The sequence below is a fragment of the Ptychodera flava genome, chromosome 7 (genome assembly GCF_041260155.1).
Source record: "Ptychodera flava strain L36383 chromosome 7, AS_Pfla_20210202, whole genome shotgun sequence".
Lineage (NCBI taxonomy): Eukaryota > Metazoa > Hemichordata > Enteropneusta > Ptychoderidae > Ptychodera > Ptychodera flava.
Window position 1 is genome coordinate 18,471,889 of NC_091934.1, and position 23,779 is coordinate 18,495,667.

Consider the following 23,779-nt stretch of genomic DNA (forward strand, 5'->3'; position numbering starts at 1 on the left):
ATCATGGTTTGAGGAGTAGATCGACAACTTACACAAAAAAGTGGTGGGAAAAACCTGAAAAGTTGAAGCTACTGTTTCTGTAAAATTCATAACCACTTATGATTAGAGGGTTCGCTAAATCGTAAACAGATTTTGATTAAAATAATTATCCTTTTTTGAAACAAAACCTCTTATTAGCAGTACACACTTAAAGAGTGTCATCAGCTACCTTTTTACGCACTTTGAACATTTTACTTGTATGTGATGCACACGTCTGCACAAATACGGTCTGTTGATTGGTTAATCAGTCTTCAGCTTCTTCCAACCAACGCGGTATACATGCTAGGTATATATAAAGGCTTAGGTGGTCTTCTTGTAGAATAAAGTTTGACTATGCACGACTGATTAAGAAATTAATCAATCCACGAAAGATGCATGACAGATAACGGCTACAGCAAATTGCTATCGATTTTAAGGTACGTGTCCATGTTATTGCGCACTTGCAATCATTCGTGTAGTAAGTATTGTGTTTCATTGTCAGTACTTTTAAGTCTAGGAAAAGCATCAGTTTTATCAATGTTTTGCGGACGTCGTTGCAATTCGAAGGCATGTGATCCCGTGAGATCTCGGACAACCAACACAGTCATGATATATCTACCACAGGTGATTAAATTTTGTGTAAACCTATATAGTTGCTCTTCGTGTACACATATTCACAATTTTTTCACTAAATGTATCTAATTCATGTGTTACTTTGTTGTATACTGAAGCATAGTCTGAAGTACTGGTCAAACTAGTTTATATATCCTGGGAGGGTGCGGGGGCTTAGAAAATGGATAGAGGAGCATTACGTTTTTCTCCCTGCCCACTGAAAGTACTTTTTTTCAACCTTGACCATTCTGACAAACTTTTTTATTTTCTCTCTCAAAGGAATTGTTTTACTACGCTTTCACCTCACTGCAGATATTGCCTTTCCTTCTTGTTGAAATGCTGTTCTTTAAATAAATTGGGAAAGATATGATAAGCTACATAAAGGTGACATCTACTTTGCAGGCATAGAGTATCTGCTCTAAGTCATAAAGAGAACATAAAACATTAAGTGCAGAAATTGAGATTACTGAATGACGACATGGCCGATCACTTTCCAGTGTTTAAGTTTGTTCTAGTTGGTAAGAGCATTCATAATGAACTGACTACGGCTTTGAAAGACTCGGCATGGAGAGGATAGGAAATATGTTCTCATGCCAATTTAATACGGTAAAATTTCAACATTACAAGTCAAGATGGAGTAATTGTTGTCAATTTGGGGTGTTTGAAACATGTAGTTTTCATGAAGACTCAAAATTATATCGGACACAAAATGATTTCTCAGCATCACCTTGATAACAGAGACTACTGAGAGCATTCCGATTGGAAAATGGTCTAATATAGGCCACAGCTTAAGTTTGGAAACGTTTCTGCATTTCTTTAATGATGCCTGCACATCTCAATGCAGCTTCTGTATGTTTATACGCAACAGGTTTGTCTGGGTTTGTAAAATTCCAAAACTTTGTGTGATATTTAGTTAGGCTCTGAGTCCGGGCATTGCTATCAATTGTGATTCGGCTCCTAGTTGGATATCAACAGATGTATCCTATAACATGTTTTTAAAGACAAAATCAATCATTTAAATTTGGTCTACTGAAGGCAGATGAATGTGCATATGTCTAGTCCTTGTCTGATTGTATTGCTCATGTTGTGCTGATAATCGTATGGAATTGAATAAGAGGTGTTATTGAAATACTCAATATTGCGGTTGGGTAATGAAGCCCCTTAATCTATTAACCAAAACTTCGTGGACAAGTCATGATAAGCCTAGCCAATCCATGTCATGAACAAAGTGGGATATCAGATACCAGATGCAGGCGATGCTGACGATGCTGAATGATGAGTATTCCAGCACGCTTTAGGGAATAAGAAAGAGAATCTGTTGCAAAAGATCAATAAACAAACTAGTAAAATGTCAAATAGATATAGCAAACTAGGTCCATGTTAAACAACAGGAAAGATATGACTAATATATCAATCATAAAGGTCTGCTGAAAAAATGCAATAAAATGAGATGTTATAAAAATTGGGCGCCCAAAGAGCGCGCCAAAATAAAAATGAAAAGTAATTACAGAAAGTAGAAATCAGTGCATTATATTAGCTTCGTGTCTGCTTACATTTTTTAAACACTGTGAGCGTAAAATGAAATGTTTCGATTAAACCAAGGGCGACCACCGAATCACTCTTTAACGTTATGTGGTACTCTGAGGCAGGTGGGTATGCGTATCATTTCCATAGAAATGTGTCAGCTGTGCTACATAAAAAGCGAAGTCGGAAGTGATGTTTCCTGAAACGTGTTTCCTTGAAGATGAACGTTGTCCTTTCGTTTGGCGCTGTTAGTCTCTTGAGTGTAAAATATGCCTTATGTTCCATTCTGTCGACTAATGTTGTCAAGAAAATGCCTTTTTTAGTAAAATCGGTGAATTGTGAAGGCTTTTCGAATTACGTGAATGGATATAGGTAATTCATCTCCCTCAGAGTGCAACCGAAGATATTGAGTACGTTTCCCTTAACCAACACATCTATTGTCTAAGCGACTAGTCGTTTTAAAAATGACATGAAACCTCCTCATACTACATAATTGGAAATCGCAGAGAATCTAAAGTTTATTGCAAAAGCAATAGTTGATTCGAAGGATGAAGGGGTACATATTTTGGATAGAAAACTTTCAATTTTAATATAAATAATAACAAAAAAACCTTCATACTCATTTATGAAATTTAACATCTCGGGTCACAGGAAAAAAGACAATTTGGTTTTGCATTATCTATTCTCATTCTTAAATGGCAAGGGTTGAAAGACTGACAATGGAAAGTGAATCACGATTAAGCAAAACAGAAATGACTCTTAATTGATAGTCGACCCATTCTTGAAGTGGCTTCTCTCAAGGACAATCTATAAATCAGATGCAGCCAGTGGAGCTGTTCATCGAATAAGCTCTTCCGGGAGCAATTTTGAGGACAGGGGATATTTCAATTTTGCTTTGGCAAGGGACATATTTTAACTGGCAGGGAGCAGATTTTCTTGGTCGGGCAGGGCAGATATCGGTTGGTTGGCCTGGGGACCAGGATGGGGAAAAGGAGGAGAGGAGAAGTTACTTATAAAACAGGGACAGGGGAAAATCGACAGGGTTTTTCATCACAAGGCAGGGGAGCTTCACGTCTGCAGGGGAAATATAAAATTTTACGGAGCCAAAATTTGAAGGGGAATTTTTTTCCAGGGCAGGGGAAATCGACAAGTTTTTACCAGAGGGCAGGGGAGCTTAAAAAATTAATTTGGTTTCAGTAGGGAGAGGAAACATTCAAAAATAGTTGGAGAGTGGGTAAAAATGAAGTTTGGGCACGGGAGGGTAAGTCTAAAAGTTTTTAGTTGGACGGCAAAATATTGAACAGCTAATTAATGACCCCGTGGCCTAAAAATAAGTCAGTTCACATAACTTGTCCTGCATAATATATCTTATCATTATAAGGACCCTTTAAAAGGACACTGTCCGTCGGCAGCACCTAATAAATCTCATTTCATGACTGTTGCAAACTTTGTCAAAGATAGCAGCATAAAATGGATAACTAACAAACAAGTTAGTTTAAATTATGCCAAGGCGACCTAGCTTATCAGATCCTGATCAACCGAGGGCGGACGATTCCACTTATTCAGATAAAAGTCGATGTCCATGTGATTTGAGGTCGAATTGCTCGCTGCCTAGCATGCCTACGTCCAGCATGTGTATGTCCAGTGCATAGGTTGTAGAAAACATTCAAGTCTACCAGAACAGTGGTCCGATTGACAGAGTCTGAAGTGCACAATTGTCAAATGCCAGGACTTTTGAGTATAGCAGTGCAAATGTGTAACGGGGAAAATGATTAAGGGAGAATGCACTTCGGATTCTCATACTTTTATTTGTTCTACAACTCGTTGAGATTCATTTTGAGGCTCATATAGCACGATTAGAGAAACCGTGCATTGAGTGAATAAAGTTTCTGCATGCATATTTTTGTGAAATCGAACATTCTATTTTCGCCAAGCCCTGCTTTTTGAATATGAAATATCAGTAAATATATTAGGTAAGTAGTTTCTCAAGATTGTGACCCCTTAGTACATCAAAGGATGAACCGAGATGACTTTTTATCTGTAACTCATTTCTCGGCCGGTTTTAAACTATTTACGGCAGAGGGAACAGAATAATGATCGTCAAAGCACAATCTTGAGGAATTCCCAACGCGTATTTGTCGATAGAAAGATGACAAGTCACACCTCCATAACTGTCATAGTCAAAAGTGTTAAAGTGTCAAAGTATGCTTCAGAATTAAGTATCTAAGCAATAAACATTGTTTCTATCAACTCAAATCTTTTCCTGCTTTGTCACTCCGTGTTTCATCTTTCAACGTCGTGTACTTTGTCGTTTGACAATCTACTTTCAAATTGAAGGTCTCTAATAACAGAAAACTATGCATTTCGTCTCCTAAACCATACAGTGATTCTAGTGATATAGGCCATCATTAAGAAAACAACAGGGTAGATTTTTGCACAAATTCAGTGCAAAGTACAATACATATCGAGATACTTTATCATAGGCTGGATTGAGGACCTGAGGAGAGAAATAATGGACGTGTACTGGTTTTGGCCGTGTAGCACCTTGAGCGTCAGTACAGACCAACATGACTGTTTACGAAGGGATCCCTTATCGTGTTTGTTCGTAACATGATTTATGGATCGGAGTACGAGTCCTGGCCTAGAAATTTTTTACAGATTGGAGTCACGCTGATCGCCCTTCGGTCAATGCTTTCAGGCTGATCAAGGTACTTTTAAGTCTAGGGAAAAGCATCAGTTTTATCAATGTTTTGCGGACGTCGTTGCAATTCAAAGGCATGAGATCCCGTGAGATCTCGGACAACCAACACAGTCATGATATATCTACCACAGGTGATTAAATTTTGTGTAAACCTATATAGTTGCTCTTCGTGTACACATATTCACAATTTTTTCACTAAATGTATCTAATTCATGTGTTACTTTGTTGTATACTGATGCTTAGTCTGAAGTACTGGTCAAACTAGTTTATATCCTGGGAAGGGTGCGGGGGACTTAGAAAATGGATAGAGGAGCATTACTTTTTCTCCCTGCCCAACTGAAAGTACTTTTTTTCAACCTTGACCATTCTGACAAACTTTTTTTATTTCTCTCTCAAAGGAATTGTTTTACTACGCTTTCACCTCACTGCAGATATTGCCTTTCCTTCTTGTTGAAATGCTGTTCTTTACATAAATTGGGAAAGATATGATAAGCTACATAAAGGTGACATCTACCTACAGGCATAGAGTATCTGCTCTAAGTCATAAAGAGAACATAAAACATTAAGTGCAGAAATTGAGATTACTGAATGACGACATGGCCGATCACTTTCCAGTGTTTAAGTTTGTTCTAGTTGGTAAGAGCATTCATAATGAACTGACTACGGCTTTGAAAGACTCGGCATGGAGAGGATAGGAATTATGTGCTCATGCCAATTTAATACGGTAAAATTTCAACATTACAAGTCAAGATGGAGTAATTGTTGTCAATTTGGGGTGTTTGAAACATGTAGTTTTCATGAAGACTCAAAATTATATCGGACACAAAATGATTTCTCAGCATCACCTTGATAACAGAGACTACTGAGAGCATTGCAATTGGAAAATGGTCTAATAGAGGCCGCAGCTTAAATTTGGAAACGTTTCTGCATTCCTTTACTGATGCCTGCACATCTCAATGCAGCTTCTGTATGTTTCTACGCAACAGGTTTGTCTGGGTTTGTAAAATTCCAAAACTTTGTGTGATATTTAGTTAGGCTCTGAGTCCGGGCATTGCTATCAATTATGATTCGGCTTCTAGTTGGATATCAGCATATATCATATAACATGCTTTTAAAGACAAAATCAATCATTTAATTTGGTCTACTGAAGGCAGATGAATGTGCATATGTCTAGTCCTTGTCTGATTGTTTTGCTCACGTTTTGCTGATAATTGTATGGAATTGAATAAGAGGTGTTATTGAAATACTCAATATTGCGGTTGGGTAATGAAGCCCCTTAATCTATAACCAAAACTTCGCGGACAAGTCATGATGATTCTAGCCAATCCATGTCATGAACAAAGTGGGATATCAGATACCAGATGCAGGCGATGCTGACGATGCTGAATGATGAGTATTCCAGCACGCTTTAGGGAATAAGGAAGAGATCTGTTGCAAAACAAAAGAACAATGAAAAAACCAGTAAAATGTCAAATAGATATAGCAAACTAGGTCCATGTTAAACAACAGGAAAGATATGACTAATGTATCAATCATAAACCTCTGCTGAGAAAATGCAATAAAATGAGATGTTATAAAAATTGGGCGCCCAAAGAGCGCGCCAAAATAAAAATGAAAAGTAATTACAGAAAGTAGAAGTCAGTGCATTATATCAGCTTCGTGTCTGCTTACATTTTTTAAACACTGTGAGCGTAAAATGAAATGTTTCGATTAAACCAAGGGCGACACCACCGAATCACTCTTTAACGTTATGTGGTACTCTGAGGCAGGTGGGTATGCGTATTATTTCCATAGAAATGTGTCAGCTGTGCTACATAAAAAGCGAAGTCGGAAGTGATGTTTCCTGAAACGTGTTTCCTTGAAGATGAACGTTGTCCTTTCGTTTGGCGCTGTTAGTCTCTTGAGTGTAAAATATGCCTTATGTTCCATTCTGTCGACTAATGCTGTGAAGAAAATGCCTTTTTAGTAAAATCGGTGAATTGAGAAGGCTTTTCGAATTACGTGAATGGATATAGGTAATTTATCTCCCTCAGAGTGCAACCGAAGATATTGAGTACGTTTTCCCTTAACCAACACATCTATTGTCTAAGCGACTAGTCGTTTATAAAAATGACATGAAAACCTCCTCATACTACATAATTGGAAATCGCAGAGAATCTAAAGTTTATTGCAAAAGCAATAGTTGATTCGAAGGATGAAGGGGTACATATTTTGGATAGAAAACTTTCAATTTTAATATAAATGATAACAAAAAACCCTCTATACTCATTTATGAAATTTAACATCTCGGGTCACAGGAAAAAAAGACAATTTGGTTTTGCATTATCTATTCTCATTCTTAAATGGCAAGGGTTGAAAGACTGACAATGGAAAGTGAATCACGATTAAGCAAAACAGAAATGACTCTTAATTGATAGTCGACCATTCTTGAAGTGGCTTCTCTCAAGGACAATCTATAAATCAGATGCAGCCAGATGGAGCTGTTCATCGAAAAAGCTCTTCCGGGAGCAATTTTGAGGACAGGGGATATTTTAATTTTGCTTTGGCAAGGGACATATTTTAACTGGCAGGGAGCAGATTTTTCTTGGTCGGACAGGGCAGATATCGGTTGGTTGGCCTGGGGACCAGGATGGGGAAAAGGAGGAGAGGAGAAGTTACTTATAAAACAGGGACAGGGGAAAATCGACAGGCTTTTTCATCACAAGGCAGGGGAGCTTCACGTCTGCAGGGGAAATATAAAATTTTACGGAGCCAAAATTTGAAGGGGAATTTTTTTCCAGGGTAGGGGAAATCGACAAATTTTTACTAGAGGGCAGGGGAGCTTAAAAAATTAATTTGGTTTCAGTAGGGAGAGGAAACATTCAAAAATAGTTGGAGAGTGGGTAAAAATGAAGTTTTGAGCGCGGGAGGGTAAGTCTAAAAGTTTTCAGTTGGACGGCAAAATATTGAACAGCTAATTAATGACCCCGTGGCCTAAAAATAAGTCAGTTCACATAACTTGTCCTGCATAATATATCTTATCATTATAAGGACCCCTTTAAAAGGACATTGTCCGTCGGCAGCACCTAATAAATCTCATTTCATGACTGTTGCAAACTTTGTCAAAGATAGCAGCATAAAATGGATAACTAACAAACAAGTTAGTTTAAATTAGGCCAAGGTGACCTAGCTTATCAGATCCTGATCAACCGAGGGCAGACGATTCCACTTATTCAGATAAAAGTCGATGTCCATGTGATTTGAGGTCGAATTGCTCGCTGCCTAGCATGCCTACGTCCAGCATGTGTATGTCCAGTGCATAGGTTGTAGAAAACATTCAAGTCTACCAGAACAGTGGTCCGATTGCCAGAGTCTGAAGTGCACAATTGTCAAATGCCAGGACTTTTGAGTATAGCAGTGCAAATGTGTAAACGGGGAAAATGATTAAGGGAGAATGCACTTCGGATTCTCATACTTTTATTTGTTCTACCACTCGTTGAAGTTCATTTTGAGGCTCATATAGCACGGTTAGAGAAACCGTGCATTGAGTGAATGAAGTTTCTGCTGGCATTTTTGTGAAATCGAACATTTTATTTTCCCCAAGCCCTGCTTTTTGAATATGAAATATCAGTAAATGTATTTAGGTAAGTAGTTTCCAAGATTGTGACCCCTTAGTACACCAAAGGATGAACCGAGATGACTTTTTATCTGTAACTCATTTCTCGGCCGGTTTTAAACTATTTACGGCAGAGGGAACAGAATAATGATCGTCAAAGCACAATCTTGAGGAATTCCCAACGCGTATTTGTCGATAGAAAGATGACAAGTCACACCTCCATAACTGTCATAGTCAAAAGTGTTAAAGTGTCAAAGTATGCTTCAGAATAAGTATCTAAGCAATAAACATTGTTTCTATCAACTCAAATCTTTTCCTGCTTTGTCACTCCGTGTTTCATCTTTCAACGTCGTGTACTTTGTCGTTTGACAATCTACTTTCAAATTGAAGGTCTCTAAATAACAGAAAACTATGCATTTCGTCTCCTAAACCATACAGTGATTCTAGTGATATAGGCCATCATTAAGAAAACAACAGGGAAGATTTTTGCACGAATTCAGTGCAATGTACAATACATATCGAGATACTTTATCATAGGCTTGATTGAGGACCTGAGGAGAGAAATAATGGACGTGTACTGGTTTTGGCCGTGTAGCACCTTGAGCGTCAGTACAGACCAACATGACCGTTTACGCAGGGATCCCTTATCGTGTTTGTTCGTAACATGATTTATGGATCGGAGTACGAGTCCTGGCCTAGAAATTTTTTACAGGTTGGAGTCACGCTGATCGCCCTTCGGTCAATGCTTTCAGCTGATCAAGGTTTACTTAACGGAGCAGTCAATTGTACTCTACCATTTCCTGCCCTCGCTAGCTCCTATTTCCCATCCCTTGTCTTATCTCTCTCTCTCTCTCTCTCTCTCTCTCTCTCTCAATTACGACGATGTGGTGTCGAGCTTCTTTGGGCAGCAGATGGATTCGAGTCAAGTAGAACAGTTGGCTGAACTTATTTCCGACCGAGATAATTGTGGCCTGCGTTACCTTGTTGCGGGCTTGACTTCGGCTGAAAGGTCACGACCCCTAATTTTCATAATACCGCGCACTGCTTTCAGTCGATTGTAATTGGATAGTTTTCATTTGTATTGAAAGCTGCGGAGCAAACAAGATTGCGAATGAAATGTTATTCTTTATTCCTACGGAGTTAGCATAAAGAATGACACAGTTATTTTTTCAAATATCGGGAAATTTGAGAATTCCGAGAACCTCCGTATTGCCTAAGATTTTTATTTCCGATTACGAAAACAGCTAGGGTTGATACGCAAGGGAATAAAGTTTTTTTAAGGTTTGGACTATCAATTTTCGAGGAAGCGTTAACTGGTGGCAAACTCTGCCAAAATGATGCTCATATGTAAAGATGATGGGTGAAGACATGCTTACACTTTATGGCGCGTCTAACCAATGTTCCCACAAATACCACATGGATTGAACTGTTGGCCCAACCCTAAAAGGCTTTACGACGAAATTTGCTGTATTTGAGACTTAATCAGTGCAAAATAAAATGTTTTATGTCACTGCATTGATGAAAAACAAGGAACTTATGTATAAATTGTGTGTCCACAAGAATTATTTTTGACCAAAAAACTTCTGGCATTTATTTAATTTTGGAAATCAGAAATGTAAACTTATGCATCTCGCTGTATACAAGCGGTCTGTTTGACCGAAGGCTTCGATTTCCATCCCATTTACTCAAAATAGTGGACACCCGTCAATTATGTGCGTCATGTCATAGAAGCAGGGAAAGTCAAGCAGTCACTGTTGGCTGTTTCAGAAATATGATCCATTGGATTTCAGGATGTTCAAGCGCACTTTGTTTCGCCTTCCAAATTTGACAGATTATATTTCTTTCAGATTTCACACGTTCTGCAAACTTATTTCTGAAATTAAACTTTCTTTTTAAAAGGCCGAGCTTTATAGTAATGCTTATTTTCAAAAATTAGCGTGGTTCCAAAATGTTTTCTAGAAACAACATTTTTGCCCTGGAAATTTTCTTTTGAAATAGTTTCTGTCTGCCTTTTGTTGTAGATGTATGCAATGGAGAAGGAGACATTTGCAGCAAGGGAACTGAAGAAGGCGCTGTTCAAAAAGGTATGTGGCTTTTTAAGAGGTGGCGAGGACAACCATCTTAGCTAACCTTAATTCGGACATGTTTGAATGAAACAAAGCAATTGTAAATGATTTCTAGGTTTTAAAAAAGCAAGTCATAATTTTTAGGAGGGATGATTCTTTTGCAAGATTAATGTTGAAAAATATTTCCCATGACAGTCAAAGTAGTTTAATAATTCTAAGGCTAAACATGTGATTATTCATTTTCCAATTTACTCGACATTTGAAGCATTAGATGTTTCAGTGTCCTTATAAACCTGCATGATTAGATGAGTATCTTATTTGCATACCCAACTGTTATGTCATTTTCATCGTATCACACAATTACATCATCTATGGCTTTTATTGCTGGTCTTTTGGCCATATACGGTGGCCCCTACACGCCACGGAACTTTATTACTTCCGAATATGAACTATCATTTTTCTTGACTATATCTTTAATATTTGTATCACATTTTATTTCTCCACTGCGAACTTTTAATTTTGAACGGAAAACTTTATTTTGGAGTTAAATGTTTTAAAACACTTTGAACAAAAAGTTTTATTTTTAAAAAGTGAACTTAACTTTAACTTAAACAAAATATTTGTTTCTCAAAATTATTCTTTATTCTGTAAAACAAAAGTAAAAGTTGTTCAAAGTACCAACTTCCCTATATGTCATGGAAAATTATTATTTTTGAATGTAAACTCATATTTCTTGACAATATATTTAATATTTGTAAGAAATTTTTTCTCCACAGCGAACTTTTATTCTGAACGTGGAAACTTTATTTTTAGGGTAAACTGTTTTTAACAACTTTTAACAAAAAACTTTAATTTTTAAAAATTAACGTTAAACAAATATATGTTTCTTAAAAGCGTTTTATATTTTGTAAACAGAAGTAAAATTTGTTCAAGAGTTTGAGATTTTTGCTAAGCGCGAAAGGTGTTACTTAAATGGATGATATAACCTTATGTCTTTAGAGCAGGAAACTTAAATTCTTAAAGTTAGTTTTAATTTTAAAGATTTCTTTGTGCAAAAAAGATTTTTTAGAGCAACAAATTGTAATACATTGAAAAAAATGTTATAAATTAAGCGAAATTATTTTCTGAAGACAACAAAATTGATTGCTTTAAGATATATTTTCTACATATGAGTGTGATTTAAGAATTTGGTAAAACTGAACTGAGAAGGAATAAAGAGCGCAATTTAGTTCTACAGAGAAATATTTTATGTGAGGGCGCAATTACCTATATATCATGCATAGCAAACTCTTTCTAGCGAGAGTAACATATTTTCGGGAAGAGTAAAACATTTTTTCCGACAAGCGCAAAGCTTTATTTTAACGGCGGCGGCGGAAGTTGAAGTATCCCACCATGCAACACCCGAGTTTGACAGGGAGAAGCCATAGTGCTTTGACCCTGATTGTTTGGTCCGAGTCCCCGAAGAACGGTTTTATGTTTGAGTGATTCGTCCTGACGGCCGACGGTGTACGACTGGACCGCATCGGGGTTCTTCACCAGTTGCTGTGTTGTTAAAGTAGCTAGGCGACTGATGCCGTATGTTGTGGGTTCGAATCCGATTGAAAACTATCCGTATTTTCTATCCTGGGTCGGTAACACTGCTGGTGGACAGAATTGTCCCCGAGGTTATCGTTCGCCCAGTTAAAGCGATGAAATTCGTTTCTTCGCTTCGATAAAGTGTGTATGTGCGATGTATGATAGTGAGCATGCGTGCGTGAGTGCTTCACGAACTCTACAACGTGTTGAGAGGTCTCAGTCAGAAAAATGTAACAACTTAGCCGCTATTGAACCACTCTTTTTTGGGAGTGGAGATTTAGCCGACTGGTTCTGTCTCAGGCCTCTCAGCTAGGCGACTGATGCCGTATGTTGTGGGTTCGAATCCGATTGAAAACTATCCGTATTATGTATACCCTCCGTTTTTGTTGTGTGATAGTCATGTTCTCCAAGAGGAGAAGCCAGATTCGTAATTGAAAGAGTCTTCTCCTGAAACTGAAACACAATTCGCGCTCAGCAAAAATCTTAAACTCTTGAACAATTTTTACTTCTGTTTTACAAAATATAAAAGTTTTTAAATACAGTTTACCCAAAAAATATTTTCCGCGTTCAGAATTAAAAGTTCGCTGTGGAGAAATAATTTTTTTACAAATATTAAATATATTGTCAAGAAATATGACTTTCCATTCAAAAATAATCAATTTCCATGACAAGTAGGGGAGTCGGTACTTTTGAACAATTTTCACTTTTGTTTTACAAAATAAAAATACCTTTAAGAAACTTATATCTTGTTTAAAGTTAAAGTTAAAAATACTTTTGAGAAACAAATATTTTGTTTAAGTTAAAGTTAATTTCACATTTTAAAAAGTTAAACTTTTTTGTTCAAAGTGTTTAAAACTTTTTATTCCAAAACAAAGTTTCCCGTACAAAATTAAAAGTTCGCGGCGGAGAAATAAATGTTCTTACAAACATTAAAGATGTTGTCAAGAAAAATTATAGTTTATATGCAAAAGTAATAAAGTTCCGTAGCGTGTATGGGCCACAGTAGCCGTGGCTTTCTTTATTCTTTAAAATTTGACACTTTACGCTTCAACTGTAATTATGACATTTTGTAAACTCAATTAATAGATTATTGTTTGAATTTTTCTTCTGACATTCTGTTAAACTTTTACGAATAAATGCAGTTTGCAATTTGGTTAGATACATAGGCAAAGTACTTTTTAATGGAATTGTAAATGCTACCATATACTCGTACTATCATCTCTCAATCCTAGCGACGTTTACCGTAAATATCAGCCGTTATAGTTTACCGTAACGTCGAGATTTCATAATAAACGTCATCGGTTTTAGTGTTCCCGAACTACATTTGCAAGTTCTATTAAACAAAGTAACACATATATAAACATAACACAATGTGGCTGCCACTCTCCGCCTACGATGTGATGTTGCTGACATAAAAATTTGAAGAGCTTTGAGGAACAAGGACATTTCGGGTAGCCAAATACGGGAACAATGTGTTGAATCTTGTGATTTTATCCCATGGTTAATCCATTAGAATATTAATTATTGTAGACAAGCTATAAGCAAACATTTTACCGTTCGTATGGGAACGGCACTTTCGAACAGGCAGTGAGTGCTTGGTGTAACAGCTATGTTGCTTGCGCGACACCTGTTGACATGACAATACTAAGTGTAAAGAAAGAAAATGGCCGCCCCTTTCCGCTGCGTACGACGATCGAGCGTCATCGGAATCGGGAGAGATTTAAAGCAGCTAAATTTTTTTGATTGGTTATACTTCTTCCCAAGCGACTATATTTACGTCATTGTATATTTTATTATAGTGTTCATTGTGATATGGATTTGTCATGCGTGGTGTTCACTTCTACCATAACCAGGTCGTATACTTTTATAAATGAAGCCCGTTTACACAAATATTTCGATAGTTATAGGCAAGGCAGAATAAAATCAAAGGCAAAAAACTGAAGTTCTTTCCTATCATTTGTCAAATTTCAATGATAAATTTGACAAATCGGTTATTACCCATATGGCCATTTCATTGCGTTTGCATCAGTATGAGTGGCATCTGTGTTGTGTCAGACACTCGACTTCGTCTTGTGTCTCATGCAGCATAAATGACACTCATGCTAATAATGGGTAATAACCTCTTAATGTCTAGTAATGTCTAACTATTCTTGAAAATCCTCAGAAATGTTTTTCATGGCTATATTATTCCTCCTACTGTTTTTGTTTAGTAATAACTGTTATTTAGCATATGTTGTTTGCAATTGCAGTGTCATGGGTTTTCCTGCTTACGGGATGCAGCATCTTCATTCGCATCATCGATGCTGAAGACAGAATCCAGTTTTACGGGAACCAAGGACCAAGTCAGAAAATACATGTCAAGCAGACTAACTTACAAAAAAGATGACCGAGAAGTGTATGGTGAAACTGGTCTTCTAAAATCGGGAGAGAGAAACGATGGGTGGTTTGGCCATTGTACACAACACGAGGACTCACAGTGTTTGGAAGAGGGTGATAATCAAGAAAGAAAGCAAGGAGACGATCTGCCAAATAACACTATGAAAATATAACTAGCTCAGATTCTGGCCATTCTAGCAAATGTGAGGTAATATCCATAAGCGATGAAAGCAATTCAGAAACAGAGTTTGGTGATTTGACACGTCATGTCAATTTGACAGAAGTCAGCCAGAAAAAGTTAACGTTTGAAGACACTTCAGAACAAGTTGCAGAAACTTACCCTAATCAAGAAGCAAGCAATAAAGACAGTTCTCAGCGCATCCCACAAAGGAGTCTGCAAATGCGTGATGTGATTAAAGCGATTATCAAGAGATATGAATGTAAGCGAGGTAATAGTAACGTAGATACAGAAACAAATGAAAGAATGGTTTTTCTCCGAGAAAAACTCACAGACGTCATGATCAGAAGAGCGCTTTTAGAGCAAATAAATGAAGAGGAAAGGTGTACAGGACAGGCTGCAACCAAATCCAATCTTGAAATGGGGAGCTTGCAAAGTGCTGGAGATGTTCCATGCCAGGAATCTGTGAAAAATATGGAGGCAAGCAGAGAGAACTTTCCGAACCTTGAGAAAAATGAAAATAACCAAAATTTGTGGTCTCAGCAGAACAGACCTCTTGTACACAGACCAGTGAAAACTGTGAAGATATCTCTGAACTGACCATGTCCCAGCATGCCATGTCAAAAGGAGAAGAGACTTCATTACATAATACCGCAGGTGAGCCAGGCCATAGGAATGATAAACCTGTCCCATCCCCGACTCCGAGACATGAAGTCACAGATCAACTCCATCCAAGTAATGTAGAACAGCATGCAAAGGACGGTGGAGAACAGCGGAAACCTCTTGACCTTTCGAGGAGAAAGCCAGCGGAAAGAGTTCTCCATGGAGCAACATTTGCAAACAGCAGTATGGCTTTTTATAAAGTGGAGCAACATGATTCTGAGGACAAGGCAGAAGAAAGTAATGGGTCTTCAAATGATGAAGCATCACCAGACAGCGAGGAATCGTCAAAAATCCAGTTTTACGACGTATCTACACAAGCCAAACGGAGCTATAAGTGTGGGCTGTGTGGTAAAGTCTTTACCCAGCTCTCAATGCTTAAGGGGCATGTTAAAACCCACACAAGAGGGAAGCCATACACCTGTAAAATCTGTAGCAAAGCATTCAGCCATTCCAGCAACTTCAATCGCCATGAACGGCTAGTGCACACTGGTGCACATGACGGAGGGCGCCATTGGTGCCCAGTGTGTTTCAAGGCTTTTTCATTGTCTCACCACCTAAAGGAACATTTTCGAATGCACAATGGTGAACGTCCGTACCAAAGCAAGACCTCTCGACAAAGGTTCAAACAGTTATCCACATTAAAAACACAGCAAAAGCAACATAATAGTAGCTCACCAACCCATAACAGCGGCCAACAGGTATCACCAAAGTTAACTGCACCACATACCCAAGCTCTCTCCCCAAATCCCCAAGCTAGATCTTCAGACTCTAAAGAGGGTAGACTGGTTGCCCATACCCATCCATGTACATCTCCTACAATGAACCACCGTAATTTGCCAAAAGAAAGCAATAACTCTGCTAGACCGATGCAAAGACTTCCTTATATGGAAACATTGAAGTCAATGCTGTTACACAGGGTTTCCCGTGTGCCAGACACAGAATTGGTGCAGAGAGTATTTCAAGGCAGCTCCCCCAATCTGGATCAGCCTCCTTCCTGTCCCTCTTATATGTCACATTGGTACAGGACAACATCAGAGCATCAGTCATTCATCCAAACAGAGGAGCCAACAAATGGCCAGAACTCGGACTGTGAAAATGGATCTGTACAGGAAGGTTTGTCACCAACCGATCAAAGCAGCCCCTGAGGGGCACCTGATCCAAAGGAGAAGACCATGTACCCACCTCCACTGATTCATGTACCATCAATGTATCACAGGTAGAAGGTGCATACTGCCACCGAATTAATGCCATGAATCCAGTGCTAACAGATCTCAGACACAGGAAAGCACCACCCAAAGTATAATGCTGAGTGCTATCGAACTACAAGCACCCCTCCCTGTTCATCATCAATGTATATTTCCAATAATTCATCACTAAGTTCGCATTTAAACAATGCAAATGGTGTTAAGGAAATCTTTTCCAAGCTTCACATGAGCTAACAAAACACAAATGTAATGAAGAATACCAATCAGCCACGAACATCTTTGTGGGAACACATCGAATCGAATTGGAACAACATAAAAAGAATCTTGTACCCTGTGATGGTACTCGGGAGTCAGTTGTGAAATCTGTTATCTCGATGAAAATACTAGGTTTAGTGCCACCGATGATAATAGTTGCGTTGATAGAGACGATTTGACAGAAAGTGACAACAGTAGGATTGTTTAAATGTCCAGAATCAATAGTGATATTGACAATGGCAGTCACAACCATTCACCCCACAATGGGACGATCTCAAACGATCTCAAACGATCTCCAGACACCTGAGCAGGCGTCGCAAGACAGGATTACAGACATACATCCTGACTTGGACATTATACAACGTTTCTTTGTTCTGTCTACAACAAAGGCTTATCGTGCGCAGGCACTCCAAGTGAGCATCTGAGCATCTGAGAGTCAGTTGTGGCTGATGCTGCAAACGTCACCAAAGACATAAGGCTGCATTAAAAAAATGGCGGGGATGGACGAATTCAGGGGGCTTCGAAAAGACGATGGATAGTATAGCGGGACTTAGAACTTTTGCTTTGCCTATAAGTGGGAACCTGAAAATATTCTGGTTACAAAAATGTTAATGTCATCCAACGTTTCTAATGTTAGTAATAATTAAATAAAATCAAGAACCATTTTGTCGAATTTCATGACTTTTATCTCAAACACATCTAATATGTATGAATGCCATTGCATTTCGTAAAAACACAAGTAGGTCTCGTAATGGGGCTAAAGCTACAACTGTTGATAATTTCTTTCAATACTTCTATGCAACAGGAAAGATACAACGAATATATCAATCATGAGGGTCTGCTGAGAAAATGCAATAAAATGAGATGTTATAAAAATTAGGCGCCCAAAGAGCGCGCCTGAATAAATATGAAAAATTATTACGGAAAGTAGAAGTCAGTGCATTATATTAGCTTTGTGTCTGCTTGCATTTTTAAACAGGGTAAAATAACAGGTGTCCATTAAGCCAAGGGCGACCACCGAATCACTCTTAAACGTTATGTGGTACTCTGAGGCAGGTGGGTATGCGTCTCATTTCCATAGAAACGTGTCAGCTGTGCTACAAAAAAGCGAAGTCGAAAGTGATGTTTTCTGAAACATGTTTCCTTGAAGATGAACGTTGTCTTTTTCTTTGACGCTGTTAGTCCCTTGAGTGTAAAATATGCCTTATGTTCAATCCTGTCTACTGAATGTTGTCAAGAAAATGCCTTTTTTGGTGAAATCAGTAAATTGTGAAGGTTTTTCGAATTACGTGAATTGATACAGGTAATTTATCTCCCTCAGAGTGCAACCGAAGATATTTAGTACGTTTTCACTTGACCAACACATCTATTGTCTAAGCGACTTGTCTTATTAAAAAATGACATGAAAACCTCCTCATACTACATAATTGGAAATCGAAGAGAATCTAAAGTTTATTGTAGAAGCAATAGTTGATTCGAAGGATGAAGGGGTACATATTTTGGATAGAAAACTTTCAATTTTGATATAAATGATAACAAAAAAACTTCATACTCATTTATGAAATTTAACATCTCGGGTCACAGGAAAAAAGACGGTAAGCAAAACAGAAATGACTCTTATTTGACAGTCGACCCATTTTTGAAGTGGCTTCTCTCAAGGACAATCTATAAATCAGGTGCAGCCAGTGGAGCTGTTCTTCGAAAAAGCTCTTCTGGGAGCAATTTTTGAGGACAGGGGAAATTTTAATTTTGATTGGGCAAGGGACATAATTAAGCTGGCAGGGAGCAGATTGTTTTGGTCGTGCAGGGCAGATATCGCTTGGTTGGGCTGGGGACTAGGATGGGGAAGTTACTTGTAAAACGGGGACAGGGGAACATCGACATTCAAGCTTTTTTCATCACAACAAAGGGGAGCTTCACGTCTGCAGGGGAATTATAAAACTTTACGGAGCCAAAATTTTAAGGGGAAATTTTTTCAAGGGCAGGGGAAATCGACAAGTTTTTTTCGCAACAGGGCAGGGGAGCTTCAAAAAATTTCAATGGGGTTTAAATTGGGAGGGGAAACAGGCAAAAATACGTGGGGAGTTGGTAAAAATGAAGTTTGAGGGCGGCAGGGTAAGTCGAAAAATTTTCAGTTGGAGGGCAAATTATGAACAGCTAATTAATGACTCCGTGGACTTAAAACTAATCAGTTCACATTACTTGTCCTGCACAATATATCTTATCATGATAAGGACCCTCTTTAAAAGTGCATTGTTTGTTGGCTGCACCTAATAAATCTCATTTCATGACTCTTGAAACTTTGTCGAAGATAGCAGCATAAAATTGATAACTAACAAACAAGCTAGTGTAAATTATGCCGAGTTGACCTCGCTTATCAGATCCTGATCAACAGAGTGTGGGCGATTCCACTTATTTAGATAGAAGTTGATGTCCATGTGATGTATGTCCAGTGCATAGGTTGTAGACGACACGAAGTCTATCAGAACAGTAATCAAATTGACAGAGTCTGAAGTACAAAACTGTCAAACGCCAGGACTTCCGAGTATAGTATTCAATAAACATGTAAACGGGGAAAATGATTAAGGGAGAATGCACTTCGGATTCTCATACTTTTATTTGTTCTACCACTCTTTGAGGTTCATTTTGGGGCTCATAGAGCACGGTTAGAGAAACCGTGCATTGAGTGAATTAAGTTTCTGCAGGCATATTTTTGTGTAACCGAACATTCTATTTTCCCCAAGCCCTGCCTTTTGAATATGAAATATCTGTAAATGTATTTAGGTAAGTGGTTTTGTAGCTCAGAGATTTGCAAGGTGACCCATCAATACATCACAGGATGAATTTACTTATGGCAGAGGGAACAGAATAATGATCGTCAAAGCACAATCTAGAGGAATTCCCAGCGCGTAGTTTTCGATAGAAAGGTGGCAAGTCACACCTCCATAACTGTCATAGTCACAAGTATCAAAGTGTCAAAGTATGCTTTAGAATTTAGTAATGTAACCGATAAATATTGTTTCTATCAACTCGAATCTCATCATCCTTTGTCGCCCCATGTTTCATCTTCCAATGTTGTTCATATATTTATTTTGTTTTTTGGCAATCTACTTTAAAATTGATTGACTCTAAATAACAGAAAACTATGCATTTCGTCTCCTGAACCATACAGTAATCCTAATGATATAGGGCCATCATTAAGAAAAAAACAGGGAAATTTTTGCACAAATTCAGTGCAAAGTACAATACATCCCGAGATACTTTATCATAGGCTGCATCGAGGACCTGGGTAAAGATGGCATGGACGTGTACTGGTGTTTGCCGTGTAATTCAAGGTCACCTGGCACGTCGGTACAGACCCACATGACCGTTCACGTAGGGATCCCTTATCGTGTTTGTTTGCAACATGATTGATGGACCAGAGTACGAGTCCAGGCTAAGAAATTTTATCAAGGCTGGAGTCACTCACGTCAATTGACCTGGGGTCAACGCTATGTCAGGCTGATCGAAGTTTACTTAAGGAGCAGTAAATTGTACTCTACTATTCCCTCCTCTCGCTAACTCCTATTTCCCATCCCTTGCCTTACCGTCCCTTGAAGCTTGAAGCCTAATTCCCTCCTCATCCTCCTTATTCACATTTCCTCTCTCTCTCTCTCTCTCTCTCTCTCTCTCTCTCTCTCTCTCTCTCTCTCTCTCTCTCTCTCTCTCTCTCTCTTTCTCTCTCTCTCTCAATTAAGACGGTGTGATGTCGAGTTTTTTTGACTCAACCAGTTCTCGTGCGAATCAGTTTTGGCAGCAGATGGATTCGAGTCAAGTAGAACAGTTGGCTGAATTTGTTTTCGACCGAAATAATTGTGGCCTGCGTTACCTTGTTGCGCGCTTGACTTGGGCTTGAAGGTCGCCACCCATAATTTGCCCGAGACTCATTCTACCGCACACTACTTTCAGTCGGTATTGACGCAAAAAGACGATTTTGGTTGTATTGTTTTCATTTGTATCGAAAGCTGGGAAACAAAAGCTATATTTCAAAATGTTATTCTGTGAAAATCGGTAATTAAATTTATTTACCCCTTCTTATGGAGATAGCATTCAGAGAACCTACGTATTTTTTAGATTTATTTCCGAACACAAAAACGACTAGGGTTGATACCAAAGGGAATAAAGTTTTCTTAAGATTTGGACCATCAATTTTCGGAGAAGCGTTAACTGGTGGCAAACTCTGCCAAAATGATGCTCATATGTAAAGCTGGTGGATGAAGACATACATTCACTTTATGGCGCGTCTAACCAATGTTCCCACAAATACCACATGAATTAAACTGTTGACCCAACCCTTAAAGGCTTTACGACAAAATTTGCTGTATTTGAGACTTAATCAGTGCAAAATAAAATGTTTTATATCACTGCATTGATAAAAAACAAGGAACTTATGTATAAATTGTGCGCCAACATGAAAGATTTTTGACCAAAAACTTTTGGCTTTTATTTAATTTTGGAAATTCAGCAATGTAAACTTATGTATCTCGCTTTATACAAGTAGTCTTTTGACCGAAGACTTTGACTTCGATCCGATTTACTCAAAATAGTGAGAACCCATCAATTATGTGCGTCATATAATAGAACCAGGGAAAGCCAATAGGTCATCATTGGCTCTTCAGAAACATGAACCATCGGGTTTCAGGATGATCAAGCGCAGTTCGCTTCCAAATTTTGACAGCGTTATATTTTTCGGATTTCGCACGGCATGCAAACTCATTTCCCAAATCACTTTTCTTTTTACTGGCCGAACTTTACATAATGCTTATTTCCGAAAATCAGTGTGGCTCAAAAATTATTTTTCTTGAAACAACATTTTGCTCTGCAGAGTTTCTTTTTGTCCATTTTAATCGCCACTTTCAAGGTATATCCCTAGAATAATCTACTCATTTATATGTGGACTGAACACTGTGGCTATTGGCTAGCTACAGCAAGAACTCCGGCTGCGATTATAAGTAATACCTTGAATTGCTGTTTTTGTAAATCTGCCCACCGACAACCTGTGTGTTTTCTCCCACATATCAGCAACTTTTTTAGAAATGGTACGGAAATTTGTTTGAAGTTTTACCAACCTGATGGTTTTGGACTGTGTTTCAAATTGATACTGCGCAGTAGCCTGCAGATCAGAAAAAGCCACATAACTTCTAGTTTGGTATCGCAGTTTTAAGTTTGCCAGTTTTTTATTTCCTCCAGTCGATAGCATAACCTGTGACCATGCTTGTTGAGAGTGAATCAGGTATGAAAACGTTCAACACTTCTTTATTATCCCCCAGTAATATTCAAGGAACAGAGTTTTTTATCGTTAGCCTTGGGTATACTAGTATTCTGTACTGAAGATATGTAACGTTCTTGTGTGTCGCGCATCAAACAAATTGCCCCCTCCCACGTTTGCTTGAGCTCTAATTCGCTTTGTCACAATTTGAAACATATATGATCTTTGCAAAATAGGATAATGAAATGTCAATCCCTCCTCAAGTACAGTAGAAGTGAATTAAATCTAGTAATACAAGTGATTCACGTACAACCCGAGGCAATTATTTCTAATTATTGGACAACGGTGAGCAAAAAACATCCCTTGAATGTAGTCAAATCAGTTTTTGAGATTTGATAATTGGCGGGAAAATTGTAATTTATGTTTCTAGGCCCAACGTAAAACGGGTCTGAAAAAAGATGGTAATAACGATGATTGTTGAGATGGTTTTAGTACTTGTAATGTACTAGTAGAGTTATAGCGTTCATCGTCAGCATTATTGTTTATGTCTATCGTCAAGGGCAGAATGAATGAGGGCGCAACGGAATTATTCACAAGCCCATTCCGTAAATGATAGCCGAAAATACAGTGGTGTTTGTTTGCCTGTCATGATAAAGAAATTACAGATATAAATAAACGTTTCAAGTGTCTACAGGTGTCCATGATCAAAACTTTTCATTTTTGACTCACGTATTCACACACGGGAGGTATGTCACATCGATGTATGTGTGTCTGCCTGTCGGTCGGTCTGTCTGTTGGCGCGATATCTAAAAAAACCCTGCTTATTGGATCAGAATCAACCCTATTACAATACATTCAGTTGGCAAATTGCAAGAACTGATTTACTTTTGGATTGTGTGGTTTGCATATTTTATGCTTACTTGCATAATTAATGATTGAAGTAAAAAAGAATACACACTGACAATTGCAATTTACATTACATACAATTTGATGAGAGTTTGTTACAAATGTTAATCACACCAGGACAAGTCAGCAGTGAAAGACGCTAAGAGATGACGTGTAAGATAATGACTATTTTCATATGTATCTTACAAATATCAGTATTAGGGATATATATGTATATTTACATATATATATATATATATATATATATATATATATATATATATATATATATATATATTATATATATATATATATATATCAATTGACTCGATCGAAGTTGACAAAACTTGGTGAGCATTTTTACTACATCTATTACTAAATTTGCACATTTAATGAACTTTCCTAACCAGGGATGTTTATCTTTCCACACAGATTCAGCATTTTCATCTTTTGCACCTATCTATGTGTTCCACAGGAGGTCGGGAGGGGGAGGATAGACGGGCTAACAAGAAAAATTTCACATTTTGTCCAACAAACATCAAATTCCCCATCCACCGGACACAAAAATATGTCAAACACCCAAGGGGAAAACAGAGGCTACATGTAGATATAGTTTTAAGCTTGACGTGTGTCACAATTCTTGACACAGAGCATTCTGTGTTCATCAAAGCACCTGTCCTGGGAAAACTATTTGCGATCAATTTCCCTGTTGCTCGACACTCTCCCCTCTTGTTGGAGACACAGATTGTTGCATTACTTTAGCACTCCGCGTGATATCCAAATTTTACATATTTTCTGTCTGCCTTTTGTTGTAGATGTATACAATGAAGAATGAGACACTAGCAGCAAGGGAACTGAAGAGGGCACTATTCAAAAAG

At 38.0% G+C, this 23,779-nt stretch overlaps 1 long non-coding RNA gene across 1 annotated transcript; it reads left to right on the forward strand.

Moving 5' to 3' along the window:
- The first annotated feature begins 366 nt into the window (after positions 1-366).
- On the forward strand, positions 367-23,779 carry LOC139136930 (uncharacterized). The gene is made up of 3 exons (XR_011553272.1): positions 367-455; positions 10,472-10,534; positions 23,717-23,779. It is a non-coding gene; the product is annotated as an uncharacterized lncRNA (long non-coding RNA).